This window comes from Balaenoptera acutorostrata, chromosome 10, assembly GCF_949987535.1.
Source record: "Balaenoptera acutorostrata chromosome 10, mBalAcu1.1, whole genome shotgun sequence".
Classification (NCBI taxonomy): Eukaryota; Metazoa; Chordata; class Mammalia; order Artiodactyla; family Balaenopteridae; genus Balaenoptera; species Balaenoptera acutorostrata.
In genome coordinates this window covers 15,879,117-15,901,960 of record NC_080073.1, presented here as the reverse complement: position 1 = coordinate 15,901,960, position 22,844 = coordinate 15,879,117, and the positions used below count along the sequence as shown (strand labels likewise).

At 36.4% G+C, this 22,844-nt stretch overlaps 1 protein-coding gene across 12 annotated transcripts in view; it reads left to right on the top strand.

Moving 5' to 3' along the window:
- Window positions 1-22,844, top strand: part of CHL1 (cell adhesion molecule L1 like) — a 207,350-nt gene that overhangs the window by 21,162 nt on the left and 163,344 nt on the right. For 4 of the 12 annotated variants that reach the window (XM_057555109.1, XM_007192452.3, XM_007192453.3 and 1 more), the window contains exon 2: window positions 8,925-9,068. The exons of the other annotated variants lie outside the window; for them this stretch is intronic. The gene's annotated coding sequence lies outside the window, so the exon portion shown is untranslated. The remainder of the gene's footprint in view (window positions 1-8,924; window positions 9,069-22,844) is intronic. 12 annotated transcript variants of the gene reach the window in all.

Below are 22,844 nucleotides of genomic sequence, written 5' to 3'. Positions count from 1 at the left end.
AGAGAAATCATTCATTAAATTAAAATACTTAAGGCATTATACAATGGCAAGAAATTGAAAACATTGTCCATGATGGAAAGTAAACAAAGAAAAATATAATAATTTTAACATCTATGGACTACACCAGAAGGAATAACGGACTATTTGGGGTTATTCGTTATTGTTCACTAATGTGAGACATATACTATTTTCCACAAAGGAGAGCTGAGAGAATGGTTAAAAGTAGAAAGCCAAAATAAAGGTGTTTAAATTTGACCTCGACCCCATTTCACACTGTGACCTCCAGCAATTCTCAGTGGAGCTAGATTTCAAAGGATCTCAAGAGACCTTTTTCCATGCATACAAGTTTCTGCATGTAATTGATTTGGACTGAATAGATTTTGAACACAATTGATTTGCTTGAAATAATGCTAAAGGACCAACATTGAGCAGTTTAGGTACAACTCATGTCAGTCAAGTTCAAATAAATTGGATTCGACCTTAATCACTATCCCCTCAAAAAAGGGCTGGCAGTCATTAGAGGGAATACCATCCAATTATGTATAAAAATTGATATGAGTTGTTTGAATTGGAAATTGACCTCCATACACAAAACCTCCTTTTGAAAACGTGGTTACTACCTTCTATTTCCCTGTTTCACCAGCTGTAAACTGAGGATAGAAACATTTGCTGTTGCCTCCCAGTGGCAGTTGGAGGACTAATGAGCTAATATTTGTTAAGTGCTTTGAGGATAAAAGCGCCAGCTATTATTATTACTAATAAACCATTTTTCTCCAGTGTAATTTTGGACAGCAGCCATTAAAAACCCATTGCTGTATTTAACAGTATAACAGTCTGCTACAGCCTAGTATTTACTGCCTCAATTAAGCATGCATTCCACTTCCTTTGCCCCTCCAAATTCTGAGCTGATGAGGAGGGACAGAAAGGTTTGTGTCATCATTTCCCAAGTTCATTTAAATAATGGGTTTAACAGACTGGATGCTTCTGGCGGAGAGTCCTTTGATTGTCTCCTCTGAAAACTAGAATGTGTCCTTAATGGGAGGCTAATTTGGCTGTCCATTTGGTTCTGTGTCGTATGAAGGGAACGGAAGCCCTGTTCTAGATTTTTATTCAACTGGATTTACATTGCATTTACTGTCTTTGAAGATTGCATACCAATATGGTTTTGGTTATTTACAACTGGTTCCATAAATGAAGCAAGATTATGTGGGTGGCTGTAAGTGTATACGTGCATGGGGTGGGCAGGGGCGTGTACACTGTTCACAACTCATGCTAAAACTGAAGTGGAAACTGAAGTAATTACACAGCTACTCCCAGTCCATAAATATTTAAAAAATAAAATTGGAAGCCTTGAATAATACAGAGTAGTTTATTAATCTGTAGTTAACATATCATATTAAATACTTTCAATCCCAATTAATTTTGACCTATGCAGATGTCCTAAAAATAAATATTTCCCATCTATTGCCAAAACAATGCTCATTTTCCTCCATGCTGTTTTACTGCTACAAATAAGAGTAAAAATGTCAAATAAATCAATGACTGTAATGATAGGTATTCATTTGGAGTTTACTCACCAGGTAACTCCAGTATTTAAATCCTAAGCTAGTACCTAAAAATTGAACAAAAGAGGCATCATAGCAACCTAAATCTAATCTGCAAAAATTCACCAAACTGCAATCATTTTATTGTGGAAAGACCAGCCTCATTCGATGACTATTTACTCTTAATTTAGAAGCATCCCAGTAAGCTTAATTGTCTGTTTTATTTTAGTGGACAACATGATAAACTGCAAGTTAGAGCAGATGAAGGAAATATTGCAGATTCATTCACAGACAAAAGAATTTACAGCTAACATCTCTTCAGCAAGGGATAAGGATAGAAACACTAGAAAAAGACAACTCAGAAATCATGAGTATATGGATGGTTCTGAGTCATTAAGGAATTACAACATAGTTTAAAATAGAACAGATAAATTTTCATGTATCACCTATAGGAGTACAGATCATTTATCTGAAAATCACGTAAAACCGTCTTAACTAGTGATGTAGCTGTTTAAGAATGTTAAATACAAATACAAAACAGCAATAATAAAACCTCCAAACCTTTTACAAGATGTCCTTCTAGAAGCAATGCACTGATAACTATCCAAGGTACTATTCTTTGCAGATAAGATTTTGTATTGCCCACTATAGGGAAATCACAATGTATTTTTTATTACTATCACTTAGGGAGACTGTGCTGTGTAAATACTATCACCATTCCATTGGCTTCTGAAATTGAGTTCACGCTATTTTCATCATTTATTTTGTTGAATTGTGTACCGGGAATTCACCATATGGCTTAAAACTGTTGAAGACCTCAGTAGATAACGTGTTTTGCATATGAGATTCTTGGGGAAATACACAAGCTGCTTATTGTTTGGAAGAAAAATACCTGGAGGCTTATGTGTAGCTAAGAGGGGAAATGATGAAAAATGATTCAGAAATGTGACCATGTAGCAATTTATGTAAAATGTGAAGGGGCGCTGTCCCATAAATCTATTGCTACATGGCAAACTAACCCATAACTTAAACAAGTTAAAACTCCATTTTATGAAATTTCATAATTTTGTGGGTCAGGAATTCAGGCTGGGCTGGGGTAAGTGATTTCTTTAGCCCCAGCTCGTAACAAATGAGGTCACCTCGTGGTTTCCAGATGCTGGCTAAGCTGGACTGGTGGCCCCAAGATGGCTTCACTTGCATGTCCGTTGTTTTAGCCAGTTGGGTTGAGCTCAGCTGGGCTTCTCTTCCTTTTCATGTAGCCACATGGCCTCTTCACTGGTTTCTGCAACAGATTGTTGGACTTCTTGCGTGATGGCTCAGGGCTCCAAGAGCTCAACTTAGAAGATTGTCAGTGGTCTTAAAGGCCGGGTCTGGAGTTGCCCTTCCGATGTAATCCATTGGTCCAAGCCATCAAAGACTAGTCCACATTCAAAGAGAGGACTCATCTAACCACCTTGCTGGAGGATTCTAGTAGACATGGTAGGAAGAAATTTTTTTTTTAAAGACATGCTAACAACAGGATTATCAAACCCACTGTGACACCATGTACTTCGTACACGATTGATTAAAAAGTGGAAGAAACACGGAACAAGTAGAACTACTCTCTGTCCCAAGGGGAGAGTCCTTTGTCTTTCCCAGTTCCTAAATATCTTAAGCCCAGGAAGACAAATGCCTTTGAGAAGGGAGTGTGACAAGAGGGTGAACTTGGGCTCCACGGAAGTGCCTATGGTTTTGTCTGGAGAGAGAGGCTAGAGCTGAGAGTAAGGGAGGGACGAGTTGGCCAGGAATACTTTTGGCTAAAGATTCTTTAGCGGGATAGGCTTTTCTGATGCTTTTGTCTTCTGATCCCTTTACATTTATTCTTACTCTTTTCCATTTACCTTGGAAATGGCTTGGGCTTGGGAGAACCAGGAGTACCTCCTTAGAGTCAGAAGGGCCAAGGTGAAACCCAAATGCCAGGAATCAAGGAGGTGACTACTTAGATTACATAAGGCACCAGGCTTGAGGAGGGAGAGAGGAGAGCTGCTCCATTTCCTTCTCTTTGTCCATTACAGCCACACATGGAAAAGGAAGCATGCTTCTTGGCCTGAAATGATGATTGTGCATTTGGCTGCAACCCTGCTTTACTTGTAACTTTCAGAAGCGTGACTGTAATGGGAAGGCGCTAATGGGTAGCGAGGACCAACATTATTCTTATTTCTTCTTGTGCACAGAACAAGAAGCAGGTCAAGAATATATAGCCGGGGAGCTTTCTTGGGCTATTTCTTTCTCTTCAAGTGCTCACTGAGAGTGGCTGAAGAACAACTACCGCCATGCCTGATGTAGGTTCAGTTTGTGTTCTCATTGCTTCTGCCTTTCTATTTTCTCAAATCCTCCCATCATATTCTTCCTTCTATAGCATGTCATTTTTCTCTAAGTACTTGGGAGCCAAGCATGCTATTTTTCTTATACCTCTGACTCCCACCTTTCTGATAAACGTGAGTAGATGTGTTTCTCCTGCAGTCTTGCCAAAAGCACCAGCAGAGTATTGCACTATATTTTTCATATTTCAAAAATTATGTCAACAGGCAAAATGCAATATGTGTAACCCTAAAAGGCTATGCTACGGTGTATTTAATTCTATACTGGTAATGCTTTAAATTGCCTTTGAAAGACACAATGTATGTACATTTAATTTGATACTCATAACGGCTAGCTATTTAAGCAAGGTAGGTATTGATCCTGTTCAGAGAGTTAAGGGAACTCGTGGAACTCATATGTGTGAATGTGGAACTAGAAATCAGGTCATCTGATTTGTCTTAAAGTTATTTTAATGGCAAATCATTTGTGACTGATAAAAGATTTCCTTATTCAGAAAATGCAAGTTTTCTGAACAGGTTTCATTTTTCGATAATATAACCTAAAGCCTTATAAATTTTAAATTCTGCTCTCTTGGATCTCAGAAAAAAAAGTGAAAGAAATGGCAGAAATTGGTGGTGGTTGTAAACTGACGTTTCTATAATGAGTTTGTACTTAAAAAAATGATTAGGACTACTGAAACACAAGCAATCCTAGGTTTCCCCACAGTTTTTTTTTTTTTGATATAGCAAATACATTTTTACTGCAGCAGAGAGCATCTTTTCTCCCATCTCCCTTTAGCAATTTGCCATTTTCTGTCCTCTTTAACCTTTCTCTACTTTAAACAACCAGAAAACCTGCTTCAGCTTTCTTCTTGACACACTGAGATTTATTTCTCATGAGCTATTCCGGAAAATTCCTTGTTCAGTCTTCTAATCACTAGACCACTGCAACCTTTCTCTCACTGGATTTCTGCATTTTATTGTCGCCCGTCTCCACTAAGACCTAAACGTCACTGTTAAAATCCCCTTTCTCGCTTGTCACTTTGACCATAATGTCACTTACTTCTTGAAAATTTCCCCTGGCTCCCCACTGCTCTGCAGGCCAAGTAACTGTCATACTTGGTTTCCACATCCAGCCGGACTCAGGCTTCATGATTCCCCTCTTCTTTCCTGTATCCTTAGAGACCCCCTCCTGTTACTGGACAGCTCGCTGCTCCTGTCTGTCTTCTCAGACACATTTCCTGCTGTCCTTTCTTCTTAAAGTCACTGGTCACTCAGTAATCTACAATTCTCTAAGACTGTACTCGCTGAAATGTAACCATTGTCACGATTTTTGTCTTATCTTTGTGCCGTCTGCCATAATTCACTTAAATTTTTAACTGGCTCATTATAAAAAGACACTGACTTAAAATGGAAGTTTTATTTCACTGCTATCAATGAAACACCAGTGTCAGTGGGAAATAATGAAAGGTCACTACAAACGTGAATACAACAAAAACAACCGAAGGTCATTACATTCTAGCGAGGTCCTATTGCCTGACCAAGGCTCCAGGCTTAAGTCCTGCTCCCTCTTTATGAAATAGCAAGATTAGAAGAGTTAAAGCGCTGTTAATGATATATTAGAACCTACCTGAGACTTCCAGGTTTTTATAGTCAGAAGGATTAAAAGAGAAAGGATGTTCACTTACATCCTGCCCAAAGCCACTTTCCAAGATTGTCTCAATACTAAGACTACTATGCTAGGACATGCAACCCAACTCCAGGAGGGTGAAGACACCCCTAAGAAAAATTCATTACAGTCCCCCTCTCTCTTTATTCTATTATGTTCCTGCATTTAATCTTTATGTGAAAATTTAGGAAGTCCTTACTGTGTGAAAATCACTACGCTGAATGGACAAATTCCAAGATGAATTAGACACGGTTGGTGGCCTGAAGATGCTTACAATTACCCCTGAATACATGCCCGTAAAATGTTATTAATATGAGTATGTTTGCATTTTCTGGGATCTTGTATTCCTGAAATGTTATGAAACTCCAGTCTAATTAAAGAGCTGGGACATGTACACAAATAAGTATACTGCAAAATAAAGGATTATAAATGCCATTGGAATGTACTGACAATGTGTGGTCAAAATAGAGAAAGGTTACTTCCAGCTTGGGCACTACTAAAAGGTGTCAGGGAAAAGGCAGAACTTGAAAGGCAAAGACGAAATTCCATTTCAGGTATAATTTCTCTGAAACAAAATAAATGTTCAAGCCCTATTTAATGAGCATTTGATTTTTAGCAATAATTGTCACAGTGTAATCTAGTGCTGTTTGAGAAGACCTGAAGTGTTAAAATGTGATTTGAATACCTTTCTCAAGTTCTGAAAGACCTTCCCACGTATTATAAAAGAAGAACCCTCCCTAATTTGCAGTAGGCTTACAGAAAGCCAAACATACTTGGAAGATGGTACCGTCACAGCATCTGCATTTAGGGAGCCAGCCTAATGCCTGCTTGACTGGCAGAGAGGTCAGGGGTATGGGCATCCTGAGCCATCGTAGGGATGTTTGGTGCCAGTGACCTTGTGAAGTGATTTTCAGTTTTAAGATGGCCAGGAAACCAGTAGAAAAACACAGCGCTATCCTTTTTTTTTTTTTTTTTTAAAGTTGGGTTAATTTCTCCTCCATGTTTCAGAGTACTGCTATTTCTGCGTTCTCTAGTCTTTTCTAGGACCCCATTCTTAGTCATGGAAGCTCAGATAATGCACATATGGTCATTCTGTGGTCAGTTTTCTAAACATAATATGCATGTGAAATGAAAAAAAGGGGAAACAGGAAAGTAATGATAAGGACTTCAAATATTAGGGTCTGACTATGAAATATCAGGATTCTCTAAATTCTTGTTTTTATTTGTATAATCTCACAACTTTAAGTAATTTTACTTTTTAAAAAAGGTACAGAAATGAATACCCACAATATTGATTAGTAATGGATCTTCTTCCTTCTGATAGCTCCTTGAATAATGCACTCTGTGTTAATTGCTATGAATTTTTTATTCATACCTAGAAATACACAAAAATCCAGAGTTCTCTTGGAAGAAGTGCTTCCGTTGGTAGAGTTTATAAAGCAATAGTTACGGTGATGTGAAATATCCTTACAAAGAATAATTATGTACATCTACTAAGTAACAGTGTCAAGCCATAATGTAGAGATTAAAAGTTGAGAGTTTAAACACAGCCAGCACACACACATACTCGTATACGTGTATGTAATTGCTCTTTTGCAAATCTACAGAACCTCACTTACGTTGCCTTCACTCTCTTAGGCTATGCTTTCTCATAAAGCATTCATCAGCAAAGTGAAAACCTCTTAAAATTGTCAGTGGGTTTGCTTATGCCACTGTATGCTTATTGAGGGCAAAACGCAACATCTATTTCTTGGCCACATACTAGGTGATTAATTATAAAACTGTTCTGTGCATTGAAGCATCTCTCTCAAAAGGTTTACAACTTGTCTTTGACAAAGGTGGCATTGACATCTGTTGAATGATTCAATGGTGAAATTTACCTCTGGGTTTACCATATTATGATTTCTAAATTTGTTTGACTTTCAACATTTCCACTTGTTTTTCATTTATTGGCTCCATGAATCAGTCGGTTTTATCAAATTTGTCAACTGCCAGCCTAAACCTTCGAAAATCGGTATAATGAATGTTCTGAGTGAGAGTATCTATATTTGGAGATATCTTAAACCTAAGAATTTAGGATCTGAGACCTAGCTGCCAGAATATGTAAACAAAATATGGTGTTTAAAAAATACCGCTGTATTTTAGAGGGACACTACTGATCAGGTGATATTTAAAAACTGATGTCTAATGGTACAGCTTTAAACTGAAGTACTGTGGGAGAAATAGTATTGCTGGTATTTGAAGTTTTGGCTCAGTGAGGGTAAAATGTATCTTTGAGGGTATATGGCACAATAATTCTAAATACTACAGTTTTGTTTTTCTTTTTGATGTCCCATGATTTCAAATTTGACTCTCCTATATGACAATTGAAAAAAAAAATCTCCTTGCTTTTTGTATTCTTTTTGATGTTGTCAGGAGAAGAATTAAAGCGACTGTTATCTTTCATAAAGCTAATGAGAGTGAATTCTGAATTAATGCACTAGAGAAAGCTTTTTTTAAAAATTTTATTTATTTATTTTGGCTACACCAGTTCTTAGTTGCAGCATGTGGGATCTTCACTGTGGCATGCGGGATCTTTAGTTGCGGCATGTGGACTCTTAGTTGCGGCATTTATGCAGGATCTAGCTCCCCGACCAGGGATCAAACCCGGGCCCCCTGCATTGGGAGCATGGAGTCTTACCCACTGGACCACTAGGCAAGTCCCTAGAGAAAGCTTTTATGCATAAAATAATGACCTCTGAACCCTAGAATAGTCAATTTACACCAGACCTGTTTATAAAAAAAAAAAAAAAAGTTTGTGCTTACAGATGCCACTAGTAAGATGTGACTTTGCTAGAAGAATCTCAACGTCATATTTCCCCTAACACTGGTAATTGCCTGTGAGTATTGGCAGTATATTCAGGAGACTTATTTCCTCCTTAGGCATGTGCCATCGACCAGTCAAGGAGCATTGCTGGACATTACTTTGACACTCACCAAGGGAACCATACATTTTGAGAAAGGGCTCCTAAATATTCATACCTAGATAACTAGCATTTTACCATTTTCTAGCATTTTCCCAATTTGGCAGTGGTTTCTGCATGCCACACCCAGACTTCCTTTCTTCAGCAATGCTGATTAATGGAAATGCCTTGATAGAGGCTCCAAAGCTAACAGCAAATTCAGCAGTGCAGAAAGACTCCAAATCGTGTTCTTCTTCTTTGTCAATATTTTCACTGGGGCAATGTAAGATATTAAATCACCTGGAATTAGTTATGTGCCATTTCAGCTACACTTTGAGCTCAATCTGCTACAAGCTGCTTGTGCCGATTAGCAGTTTAAAAGTCTGCAGAGGAAGGAAATTTTTACTAGCTTGATTTTTTCCCCCTTCAGTCCTGTGTGCATCAGGGGAGGAATTATCTTCTGTGCAACTTGGTCTGACCAGATTGATGCTGGCAAGGAACCATATCAGAAAATTTTACCTATGGGGCTGTAGCTGTGCTCCCAAATAGAAGACAGAAGAACCAGCGTCTTCAGGTGAAGTGTGTGTGTGTGGTATGTGCGTAGTTTTGATTTCAAGGAGTCGTTCATTCATTCCTCAAATATTTATTGAGCTGTTATAAATCCCAGGCACTGTGCTAAGCATTAAGGTGAAGACAGATTCCCTGCCCTCTCATAGTTTGCCATTACTGAGAATGTCAGCCAATAAATAAATAAACAGTAAAATCATTATAGGAAAGAAACAAAGGACTGTGGTAGAGAAAAATGAGAGAAAGAACTTACTTTGGCAAGGGCTGTCTGAGAAGGTGACTTTCAAGCTGAGCCAGAAAGGGGAGAAGGCAAATAGGAAAAGAGCCAGAAGAGCAGAGTTCCAGGCAGAGGGGCAGGGAGTGGAAAGGCAGTGTGGAAGGCACGAATTTGGCGTCGTCTGGAGCTGACAGAAGGCTGAGACCTGGAGTGCAGTGAGCGTGGGAGAGCTTGGCACGGGTGAGGTTAGGGCAGACCATATAAGGCCTTCTAGGTCATGCATGAGAATATGGATTTTAAGTGCAATATAGTAACTTCAAAAAAATCCAGGCAGTTAAGCAACTTAAAAAAAATTTATACAATTTTAAAGGTTACTTTCCATTTACAGTTATTACAGAATATTGGCTACATTCCCTGTGTTGTACAATACATTCTTGAGCCTATTTTACACCCAAGAGTTTGAACCACCCAGTCTCCCACCCCTATATTGCCCCAATACTGGTAACCACTAGTTTGTTCTCTATATCTGTGAGTCTGCTTCTTTCTTGTTATATTCACCAGTTTGTTGTGTTTTTTAGATTTCAGACATAAGTGATATCATATAGGATTTATCTTTTTGTATTTGACTTATTTCACTTAGCATAATACCCTCCAAGTCTGTCCATGTTGCTGCAAATGGCATTATTTCATTCTTTTTTATGGCTGAGTAGTATTTCATTGTGTGTGTGTGTGTGTGTGTGTGTGTGCATGTATACTGCATCTTCTTTATCCATTCATCTGTTTACAGGCACTTAGGTTGCTTCCGTATTTTGGCAGTTGTAGATAATGCTGCTTTGAACATTGGGGTGCATGTATGTTTTCAAATTAGTGTTTGTGGGGTTTTTTTGGATATATACCCAGGAGTGGAATTGTTGGGTCATGTTGTAGTTCTATTTTTAGTTTTCTGAGAAACCGTCATACTGTCTTCCACAGTGGCTGCACCAATTTACATTCCCACCAACAGTGTACAAGGGCTCTCTTTTCTCAACATCCTCGCCAACATGTATTATTTGTGTTCTTGTTAATGACAGCCATTCTGACAGGTGTGAGGTGATATCCCATTGTAGTTTTGATTTTCATTTCCCTGATGACTAGCGATGTTGAACATCTTTTTATGTGCCTGTTGGCCATCTGCATTTCCTCTTTGGAAAAATGTCTATTCAGTTCTTCAGGTAGTTTAAGCAACTTGATCTGATTTATGTTTGTTAAAAAAAAATCGCTTTTGCTATTGTGTGAAGACTCGATTATGATGGAGAGCAAGATCAGTTGGTATTCCACATGGGAGATGAGAACGCTTTGGACTTGAACCAGGGTGTGATAAAGGGGATTTTGTAAGCGAGACTGTTTATTGTACTTCTAATAAGATGATATGGGTGGTTTGGGGGTTGTTATAAGGAATAACACACAGCCCCTGCAGGCAGAAAACCTACATAGGAAACAACCAAAGAATAAGGACTTGTGTGATGACAAGGTTTAAGATATTTGTTTCCATGCTGCTTAGTAGCAGAGTGAGTTGTATGAGCCCCAGGGGGGCTCAGGGCTGGGGTGAGTGACATTTAGTGAGCTTCTGGTCTGGATGAGGGCATGCAATTGCAGAAAGAGTACATGCACACTACTCTGGGAGAACCTGCTTATTAATTTGTACAGCAGTTTTGTGTTGGGTGTAGAAGATGAAAGACATTTTCCGTTCAATTATTGATCATAAGCATGATGTGTGTTGGTTGAAATGGTGAGATAATTGTTTCACATAGAATTTAGATATCTTTTTCTCTTGCTGTATATTAATGTTTCATATTAAGTGTCCCCAAGTCAATATAGGACACATTACCCACCTCCCTCCTTCCTAGGAAAGAACCATTCTACCATTTAAAGGTTTACTGAATAGAAAATAAAGTACACTGACTTTAATCCAGATGCCTACCCTATTTTTTGGCATGTAGATGTCAAACGCTGCTAAATGTGTTCTTCTTCTAGGAGGATTAAAGTTTACACTTTGGGTATTTATTTTCAAATCTATGTGAAAAATATCTATCACTTATGCTGAGAATGACAAAAAGAACGAAGAATCGTTTTTAAATTGATAAGAAAAAAAGACAACACAATGGGAAAATGGGCAAAGAGAGAGCACACATTTCAGAAAAAAAGAGACTCAAAATATATGTCACAATATTCAACTTTTTGAGTAATCAGGACAGTGCAAATTAAAATCACAGTGAAAACAAACTGTGGTTCATCCATAGCATGGACTACTACTCAGCAGTCACAAATAATGAGTGCTGATATAAACAGTAACATAAATGACGCTCAGAAGCATTATACTTAGTGAAAGGAGTCACACAAAAAAACGGCGTATGATTTTGTTTATCGATATATGATATTCTGGGAAAGGCAAAACTGAAGGGACAGAGGTACGATCAGTGACTTCAGGGACTGGTGGGTGGGGGTAGGGGGGTGAGGAGATGGATATTTTCTGTTTTGATTATAGTGATGTTTAAACAACGGCATGCTTTTGTCAATACCCATTGAATTGTTCATTTAAAATGTGGTAATTTTATGGTATGTGAATTATATCCCAATAAAGCTGATTTTTAAAAAATCACAGTGAGAAGCTGCTTAACATCTATTAGGCTACAACAATGAAAACCTCTAGTGCTGACTGTTGTGAAGATGCCAGGAAGTGGAAGCATTCATACTCTGCTGGTATGAGTGTAAAGTGACATAATCCCCTTTTGGAGGAGGAATTCGCAAGAGCTAGAAAGGTTGAAAATGTTTACACCCTGGAATGGCCAGCCACATGCTCATCCACATGCCTGCTACATGATCACCCAGGAGAAATGCTCACACATGTGCTCAAGGAGAAATGTACAAGTATGTTCCATGCAACCATTTGTAAGTGCAAAACAAACAACAAAAAAACCCAAAAAACAAAACCCCCCAAAACAACAACCCAACCTAAATGTCCTTCTAAAGGGAATGAATATTTTGACATATACAAAATATTTAATATATAGATCTTGACTTTTATAGAGCAGTTCAAATGAATGAACTAAATCTAAATGTAGATTTTGAAAACAACAGTTTACCTGAAAAAAAGCAAGTCTCAGAATGACACTTTGTGGATGATACCAATTATGTGAATTAAAAAAAAACTCATACAAAATTATATTGTCTTTGTAGAAAAATATAAAACATGTATTGTTATACAGTAAGTGGATTATGTTGGTTCTTTCTGGAGGTAAAAGGAAATGGATTTTTTGTTTTTTCTTTTTTGGCCACACTGTGCGTCATGCGGAACTTCCCCAACCAGGAATCAAACCCACGACCTCTGCAGTGCAGAGTCTTAACCACTGGACCACCATGGAAGTCGGGAAGTGGAATTTAGAAAAGAAATTTAAGGGGCTTCGACTTGATTTCTTGTATTTTATTTATTTAAAAAGTTGAGTTATGAAGCAAATATGACAAAATGTCAGTATTTGTTAATTCTAGATGGCAATCATATAGGTATTTCTATATTATTTTTCTGTATTTAAATTTCTTCATAACATAAAAACACCTAAGCTACATTGTGAAATTGAAAATTTAGAGTTAGTGGTTTTGAGTCCTCAGTTGTGGAAACATTATCATTAGAAGACTGATATATGAGTTTGTTTCAGCTCCTGATTACAATGCCAGTATATCAGAGTATTTACCTGTACTAGACCGTAAACGTATTCAAAGATTCACTTGCTTAGATCTAAGAGAAATCTCATACCTTTCCACTTTCAACATGGTAGCTGTGAAAAACTAGGCAAAAAAAAATCAACTCAGTCTCTTCTTTATAAGAGTAGAGGGGATCTACATAGTAACATTCCAGTACTTACACAAAGTTCAAAGACATACTTTAGTAGTACTTGCATATCAGATAATCTTCCCAGTGTTCTTCTCAGTTCTGTAAGTGTTCTTATCTTATCTTGGAATATAGATGAGCACACCACTGAAGAGAGTTTAAATTACTTGTTTCATATTAAGTTAATAAGACTGTAGATGCTGTGTTTAACTTATACAAGATATTAATCCATTTTACCTTAATATTAAGTGGCCTAATTTATGAAAATATTTTATGTGCTCAATAATAAATATGAGACTACCTACATGACAAATCTTATTTAAAGACTTAAGTGTCTGTAAAAAGCAGTGTAATTTTAATTTTGGCTTATAAATATAATATTACTTCATCTTCTTATAAAATAATTAGAATGAAGGCAGCATTTGTATGAACCCAAAAGAAGTACCAAAAACTGCCCCTCAAAATTGAAATGTGAGTTCTTATCTACACATTTCTATACACAACCTACATTAGCTTCCTATTGTTGCTATTAACAATTACCACCAATTTAGTGGCTTAAATTTGTTCTCTTACCATTCTGGAGGCTACAGGTCCTAAAATCCAGATGTCAGTAAGGCTGTGCCCCCTCTAGAGCCTCTAGGGGAGAATCTGTTTCTTATATTTCTCAGCTTCTAGAGTCTACCTGCATTGTCTCACGGCCCCATTCTTCATCTTCAAAGCAAGCAGTGTATAGCATCTTTTAATTTCTTTCTCTGCTCTGTCCTTTTATTCCCTTTTCTGACTCTCACCCTCCTACCTTCTCCCTGTAAGGACCCTGTGATTACATTGGCTCCATTCACGTAATCCAGGATAATCTCACTGTCTCAATATCCTTAATTTAATCACATCTGCAAAGTCCATTTACCATGTAAGGCAAACATACTTACAGGTTTCAGGGATTAGCATGTGGACAACTTTGGGAGTCATTCATTATTCAGCCAAACATACCACCCTTCAAACTATTTTCTGGTTGAAAGATTCATAATATTAAGTGACCTTTGGGTGAAAGCTTTATGGTCCATCACTATCATATGATATAAAACAGTGATACCTAAGTGAACTGTTATAGGAAAACAAATATGCATTGTGATGTTAATATTAGAAGGTAAATGTCCTCTAAGTGTTGACCCATAGAGTTAACTTTTATATGGGTGCTATACCATCTTTCTTTGGGACTAATCTACTATTCAAAACGTGGTCAATTTTTGTAGTAAAACTGCTACTGTATCACGTATAAAGAATAAGACCTTTCTGTGAAGATTGTTGCAATTACTAAATGGATTATTCTTTTAAAAACTGTTAGAACAGTGAGCAGCATGTAGCATTTGCTAAAAATGTATTTGCTGCAATTGTGAACACTATTAGATCCAGTGAAGTATCCAAAACCATGTTGGTTACATCAAATTGCAGACTTCAGTGGGAGAGAAAAGTGCAAAAAATTGATTGAAAGAACTCAAAAGGACTGTGTTAGGTACTAATTGACTAGAGGATTAAGTATATAAACCTTTTATTCATTCAACATGTAATACTGAGCTCTGAGTGTATACCAAGTTCTCCATTAAGTTCAGGAACAATAGTGAGCAACTAGTGGATTGGTACCTACGCTGAAAGAACCTACTGTTTAGCTCAGTAGGTAGACGATTAATAGATGAATAATAAGTGCTGCGATGGAAGCTGTACAGGGTACCAGACTGTCCTTTATGAAGCGTGTCTTAGTCCTTCTCAAAATATTTTCTTGTTGAAAGTGGGAAATTTTTGGTGAATACTGAAATGCATGTCAGATTAATTCATGCCTATTAGTTCAGGTAAATAATTTCACCAGGAGTCTTCATGGTAAAATTAATATTTATATCATACAAGAAAGTAGCAGGGTGTATTGGGTTGGCCAAAAAGTTCATTCGATTTTAAGTAAAAAGACACAATTTTCATTTTCACCAAGAATTTTATTGAACACCCGATTCACTAACCGAACGAACTTTCTGGCCAGCCCAATCGATATTACCAGGGTTTATAAGGACTATCAATGGTAGCCACCTCCTTCCCACCCCATGTTCATCTTACTTTTACTGTAATAACCACCTATGAATGCCCATCTATTAAAACCAAGTACGGAGCCGTCTCGTAAATCACTTTTAATATTTGTTTCAGCCTGTTTTCATAGAAAAGCTATATGAGAAGAAACATAAGGAGACAGGAATTGATACATCAGCCCGGAGAAGCAAGACCTGAAGCTGGGGTCTAGAGTAGCACTGGGTATGTGTGCTCCGCTTAGTGATGCTGCCGAGATATCAGTGCTAGTTCCTTGGACTAAGTAGGCGAGTGTTGTGCTTCTGAGCTAAATGAGAAAAAAAAAATGAACTAACCAAAACCCTGTCTTTTCTGTTAACATTCTTAATTATTATTATATGAAAATAAGAGCTAAAAGGCTCATATCATTTTGAAAGACAGTAGGTGACATGTGGCACGGCGCTGGCACGTGTGGGCCCTTGCTGCAGTTTTCGTGCTGACACGTCACTGCAGAAATGTCGCCTGTCTTTATTGCTTTGGAGGCTTCCAGTCTTTCAGGCAAATTGCTCTCCTTTGTGCGCCTACATTCTTTTCTCCTCCTGGATTTTCCTCTTTTGGTCTCTCCTCACTTTTCCCCATCTTTCTACTCTTTAAGATACCTGTACTCTTTGCTTCTGACCTCCCACTGGCAATTTTGCTCTGTTTGATTCCAACAGTGGAGTAAAGGGAAGCAAACCAGCCAGTACTCGTGAGTGCACGTGGGGTTCCCTAGGATGTCCACACTGGCTCCAGGAAGATGATTGACAGCATTTCTCTTTTTCTCAATTTCGCTTATTGCAATTAATGCCCTTGTGTATTAATCGATCTATAGATGGATTGACAGATCGATCCATCCATGCATCCATTTATTTTGGCATGCAGTTTTGGTATAGAGGTAGACAATGCCTAACTGGATTTCATCTATGACAGGATTGCTGTCAGGATTACAGAATCAGGGCTCAGAAGAAGTTAAGACCAAATTTAATGAGGTTATTGGAATATGTAACAATAATATGTCTTCTTCAAGGGCATTTCAATTCACTTGAATATGTAATGAAGGCACAGGGCAGTTTTTGAAGAATCACTTTGCCTCTATCCAAGTGGTATGCTTTTGGATGGAATTACATTCAATCTAAGAGTTAAAAAATGTCCCTAAAAGGCTTACCCCAATCATCCAAAAAAAAAAAAAAAAAAAAAAAAGAACTGTTTTTCTGATTAAACTGTGCAGAATTGTCTATTTATATGTTAAGTGTTCAAGGGAATACCTACAGATGAATGTAAACATCTTTACTTATATGCTTATGTAAGTGTAAGTGCATGTGTAACAGGTACATGTATAATCATTTTAAAATCTTTAAAATGGTTATACCTAAATGATTACTTTATTTCTAGTTATTTTTGTAGTGGAATAAGCCAGATTATAATTTACATAAATTGAATGCACACAAGACCACATATCTTCGAGTGGTATATCATGTGGTAATACAATTTTGTAATGGCTAATTAGCCCCTGTGAGAGCTCACTGACATAGGATAGCAGTAGTTTACTATCAAATCTAAGAAGATAAGGGTGGCATCTTTTTCATGTAGATTTCTAAATCCTTTGTTACTTTGAAATCAGCTTAATAGCATATTTTAGACTCAAGATAGACTGTCTTCTGGTTCCTGGTGGATTCGACCATATGTATATTAGATATGGAAAATAATGTCCGTTAAGTGGTGTAAAAATGTTCTTTTAGGGGGAAAAAAAGTGATTTAAATCATTAGGTTCTCATGGGATCTCATTAAAGTTCTCTTTCTTTAATACATTGTGCAGCCTAATAGTTGTCAGGAATCCTGCAGTGTGCCTTGCTGATAGGTTAGTTTACACAGAATTAATTGTGTAATTTTGCAAACAACCAGCACGGTGAACATTGATTTTTGTATTAGCCTGTGTGTTGTTTCTAAGGAGATTCTGCTTTCTATTTTAAGGCAGTGTTACATTTCACCGTTTATTAATTATAATTTCTGCCAACATGGTTTATGTCTGATACAATTTATTAAAAGTCTGTCCTAATCTTTTTTTCTAATTGTTATTTCCTTCAGAAACTTCATTAATTTTGACCACTGATGTGTAAAAATGACAGGAAAAAATGCCATTCCCAAAACGTTCACTGACCAGCCAGTTTCCCCTTGTGTCCATCCATAAGTTCCACAAATTTTGCCCTAGAACACAGCAGCAAATTCAGTGGCATCCACTCCAGGTACACTAAGTGAATAATTAATGCAAGAAATGACCTGAGAATATTACATTTCCTAACCAAAAGAATGTGAATGTCCAAAGTAGAGTTGGCTTTTCTGAAATTAGTCCATTTTCTAGAATATGTAGGTCTCTAGAGCCTAATGTTTCCTGAAATATTTGTGGATATGGAAGTATTAGAGGAAAGGATTTTTTGCTTGAATTTTCCAGATAATTAATTCAGCTCTCAGCTACTAGTTTCTTCACTCTTGTGGAATTATAAAATGCCTATTGAGATTTCTGTGTGATCCTTATATCTGGGCTCAGATTATACTTTGTAATGTTTTAGGTGGCTTTGAGAAAACAGAAAATAATGTTGATTGCATGCAATTTTAACCTTAATCTGTTTCTGGTCTTGAACTTGCAAATTAATTACGTGCCCGTGCCCCTCCTCAGTCCACCATCCCAGCCTTCCTTAGATAAAATTTCCTCTCTCCATTTCACTGAGGGCTCACTAAGTGAAGGAGTTGAACCCCTCTTAGTGTTTGCTGCTTTTGTTTTGTTTTGCTTTGGATGGATCCTCCCACCCCGAGTTTCTGCCTTATTATAAAGACCTAATAAGGAGCTGTACAAAGTATGTACTTAAAAATAATGTGTGCTGAGTGACCCACTGGCCCCTGTTGGAGGAGCCCTCTTGAACATTATGTTGCCAAGGCTTCAAAAAGGAGCTTGTTTCTGAAGGATCAAAGGATCTCTTCTTGTATAATAAATACGGAGCATTTGGTATATAATGAAGAGTATAAAACATGTCTTTTAAGCTCCTGTATGAGTCCAGATTATGTGAAGAAACTAAGGAAGGTGGTGGTTCTCTAGACTTTTGTGTTATCATGTTAAACAGAAATAGATGAAAGCAAAGGCTTTAAACTGACAAAATCCCAAGTAGGAAAGCTCTGGTCCACAGCTTGCTCACTGGTTCATAACAAACCACCAGCTGATGATTTGGAAAAAAAAAAAAAATGTTTTCCTTTCACAGTAAAGGATTGAGTTTGTTTTGTGTTATTTTAAACTGTCTAACTTCACAAAGTGAAAACCACTTTTTATGTTTAGCTTAGAAACTGGATTATGATGCTGTTGAGAAAGTACTAGAATTGGAATCACAATATGGTTTCTACACTTGACTTTTGTCACTTACTATGTGTGAAATTAAAGAGTAACTTAGTTCATTGGATTGTATTTTTCCTGATTTATAAATGAACCTGATAAAATTCACAGACAAAGTTATTTCAAGGATTAAATGAAAAAAGTCATGTAGTGCTATAAAATGTAAGATGTTATATTGTTATATAAGATAGGTAATTTGCAATAAAAGTTGATTAAACAATTATGATATATTTTAGTTCCCTATTTTAAGGCTGAACATCCTCTGTTTATGTTCAACTTTATCTTGAGTGGTTTGAATGATCCAAATCAGAGGGGATTTTTGAAACCATTATAATTGTGTTCAATATATTTAATGCATGAATATGTGTGTATATTTCTGAAGAGTCAGCTTTCTCCAGATTTTCAAGTGTGTTTGTGATTCTAATGGGGTTAAGAATCTCTTAACTGGATAATCATCACTAATTTTCATTTCACATTAATTGGTAGTCCTACTACTATAGGATTGGATACCTGAAAAGTGAATTTAGTATATTGGTTTATATTTACTTAGAGTTTTTGTCTAACTGAAATTCTGCATTATGTTTTACTATACTATCTCTTTTTCACGTTCCCTGGGGGATAAAAATCAATGCAGATTGGAGATCTGAATAACTTTCCCCAATATTTATAAACAATAAAAAATTACTTCGGTGATTTCCCATAATTAAAGCAGATTTTTTTTTTCTTTCCTTCTTCTCTCTTTTCTTTTTTACAGTAACACAACCACCATCATCACTACCACCACTGCTGTCTTTTCTTCCTCCTTTGCTTTAAATGTCTTAGGTAATTGCAGATGCACAATTCCATGGAGAACTGAAACAGGCCTAGCCCTAGGTGACCAATTTGAAATTTTGCAAAATAGGATTGCATTAAATATTTTTTTCTAAATGTTGATTTTTGATATCTTAAAAAGTTAATGTTAATTGAAATTTTCAACCAGAATTGTATCTTCCGACTTTATTTCTTATTCTCTATCGCCCCAAATGTATCTCACCCTCAGTGTGTTGGTGTGATCCTTAACTATACTTTCGCCTTACCTAGCCCAAAATAAATTTTATTTTAATGAATATTTTTTAAAGCATCATTAGTGATTTTCTATCTCTTCATGTCAGAAATCTCTGATCCCCTTATATTTCTCATTGATTCGCTGATCAATTTTTAGTAGGAGTGGAAATCATGGCAATCACTGCTGGTTGACCAGAAAGTCATACTGGGAATTTGCATACTCATCTCTTTAATTCAGAGGTTTTGGCATCTACCTTGTACTGAGCTCAGTGTGAAGAGGCACTGGGGAATCATGGTCTAGGTCTACATATTGGTGGGTTGTTAGAAATTATTAATTTGGTCTTTTGAGTGACACAATTATGTTTGTATATTATTCTTCTTGCACACAGTTCCCTGGAGCCCTTCATACAGAATTATTTTGAGTTGGTCCCCATTAAAAGTATTTTGAGAGTTGTCATTGAATTTGCATATTTTCTTCTGCATTACGATTAATTAGAATTAGCATTTTATTTTAATAAATTATAAGCTAAATAGTTACTATACCATTTAAAGTCTATAAATAACAATAGCCTACTTTAATTTTTGAACATCTTATGACATCTCTTTGTAGCAGTTTTAGATTTTTTTTTGAGTTATCAGAGTAACTTTTCCATGCTCTGCTACTTATTTATTTTCACAGTTGGGTTTTTGCACTTAGAAATTTTTTATAGAACAAAGTTTCCACTTGCCAACGAGTGTATATAAAATATGATCATCATTTTAGAAATTATCTCTATTTTTTAAATAGAAACATAATTTTATTTTTTCCTGCCTTATTGAGGTATAATTGATGAATAAAAATCATTTATATTTAAAGTGATAACTTGATATACATTGTGAAATGATTACATTTTTTCAGCCTCATCTCTTTTTTATTTCTTCTTTGTCTTTATCTTCAGCTTCCCCAAACTTCATATATCTTCTTGACTCTGCTCTGTTTTCTGAGACTTCTCAGCTGCCTCTCTTGCTTTCCCATACCCACCCTATACCCTAAAACTGGAACGCAATTTCTTTCTTTTCAGCTTGATAAATTGGGCCATTTACTTACCTAGTTCACATAACTATGCAGCCTTTGGGAGAAAAGTGTTTTCATTTCTTATCATGTTCATTTTGGTGCAAAAAAATAATTCATGACTATTAAAAAATATATCTATTAAATTAGATCATATTTACTCTCTCCTTGCCCCTTTCCCCCCAAAAGCAATGCTCGTAATTTGATGTATTTGTTTTCAATGTTATTCCCCAGGTAGATATAGATACATATAATTTTTTTGTAAAATCAAGCTCAAACTCTGTATAAAATTTTGTTGGTTTCACCCAATATTATGACATAAGAAGTTTCTCTAGCATTCAATATTCTTTGAAAATACATTTTAAAAAAAGCTACAAACTTTTCTAATACATAGCTATATTCTAAGTACTTAATTATTTCTCTGTTTCTGAGCATTTAGGTTGTTAACCAAAATTTCATCGTTATAAATTACAGGAAGTAAACATTTTACGTTACTGTTTGAGCATATTTTCATATGTTTAATCTAAATCAAGCTAGATTTCCAGTTATGTGAATATTGGCCCAAGCATATGAACATAAAAGGTATGTTAGGTTATTCAATAAAGTGAAATGTTCATAATGTTATGTATAGCTAAACAGTTTATGATTTTTAGATATTCATTAGTATACATACATACACGTATGTGTGTATATTTGTGTGTGTAGCTGTACTACTAGTTGAATATCGATATATTAATTGGGGAAGGGAATGCACTAAAATGTTAGTAATATTTATTTTTGGCAGATGATTTCTATTTTATATGTATATATGTATATACACATACATACACACATATATGTATATATTTATATATACACACACATGCATATACATTTGTATTTTACCAAATCTCTACAGTGAACATTTATTACACTCATAATAAAGCAAAAAACCCCCACACAGTTATCCACCTTAACCAACTGTCATTTCCTATGAAGCCTTTCTAACATGAATTCATGGGTGAAAATGAGTTTTTCATGGATGGGGTAGTGAAACCACTTGAAAATTCTTTGTCTCTTAAGGTTCCCTGTGATGTGAAACCTTAAGTAGCTATCAAGACTAAAATACATACAGTGCTGAAAACATCTGGGGAAGGTGGACAGATTATTGAAATGTAGTCTTATTTCAAGGGCAGATTAGAGAGTGTAGCCCTGGGTGTGCTTTGGTGAAGCTGAGAAGGAAGGAGAGTCTGAGGTCCACAAGCCAGTGGTGCAGGAACAGTGGAGACCAGTCAGGGGTTGAAAGCCGCTTGAGCAAATGCTCTGACCAAAGCAGCAGGTGGAATGGCTCAAGCAGGAAATTGGGAATAATATCCTGGGATTGGATTTGTTTAGATAAGTTCCTATTTCAGGAACATAGGGCTCCCCATTCATGGGTGTGCCTGACCACAGCGCAGGACACAGAGTAGAAAAGTAATAAATATTTGAATGAATAAACAAAGACCCCTTGTGCAATGTTTTGGGACAGAAAGTCCTAATAATAGCCATGTTAACTTCCTTTCATACCTAAATGTGCCTGAAAGACTCTCAGGCAGTTTCAGTACATTTTCCAGTGTGACTTTTAATGGTTTGTAATTCCATTCTTTAATCATGATTTGAAATGTTTGTGTCACTAAGCTTGAAGCCCTAAAGAACGAGGGTCTGCTTTAAAAGTGTCCTGATGCTGCAGTAATATCTTTGGCAGTATTTAAGGCTATCAAAATTATAAAGCTGCATTCCGGAGAAATGGTTTTGTAACTCTAGGCAATATGTAAATTCTTTCTGCCTTAGTTTCTCATCTTTGGAACGAGGACGTTAAAAACAAAAAGTGTCTACCTCATAGAGTTGTACAGATGAAATGAATTCATAAAATACAGAATAGTTAGAACAATGCCTGGCATACAGCAAGCCCCACATAAACATATCCTCTTATCATCACTAAATGAGTCTGCTTTTGCTATTAACTTGCCCATGATCAACTGATTTGATCAGGCTTTTGTCAAAGGAGCCTCGCTTCTCTGATATATGAGATTTTTGTCACGTACATTTTGGATCATATATAAAAGCAAAGTGCTCCTCAATCAATTGTTTTCAGAATTGCTACTGCAAATTTGTAATGGACAT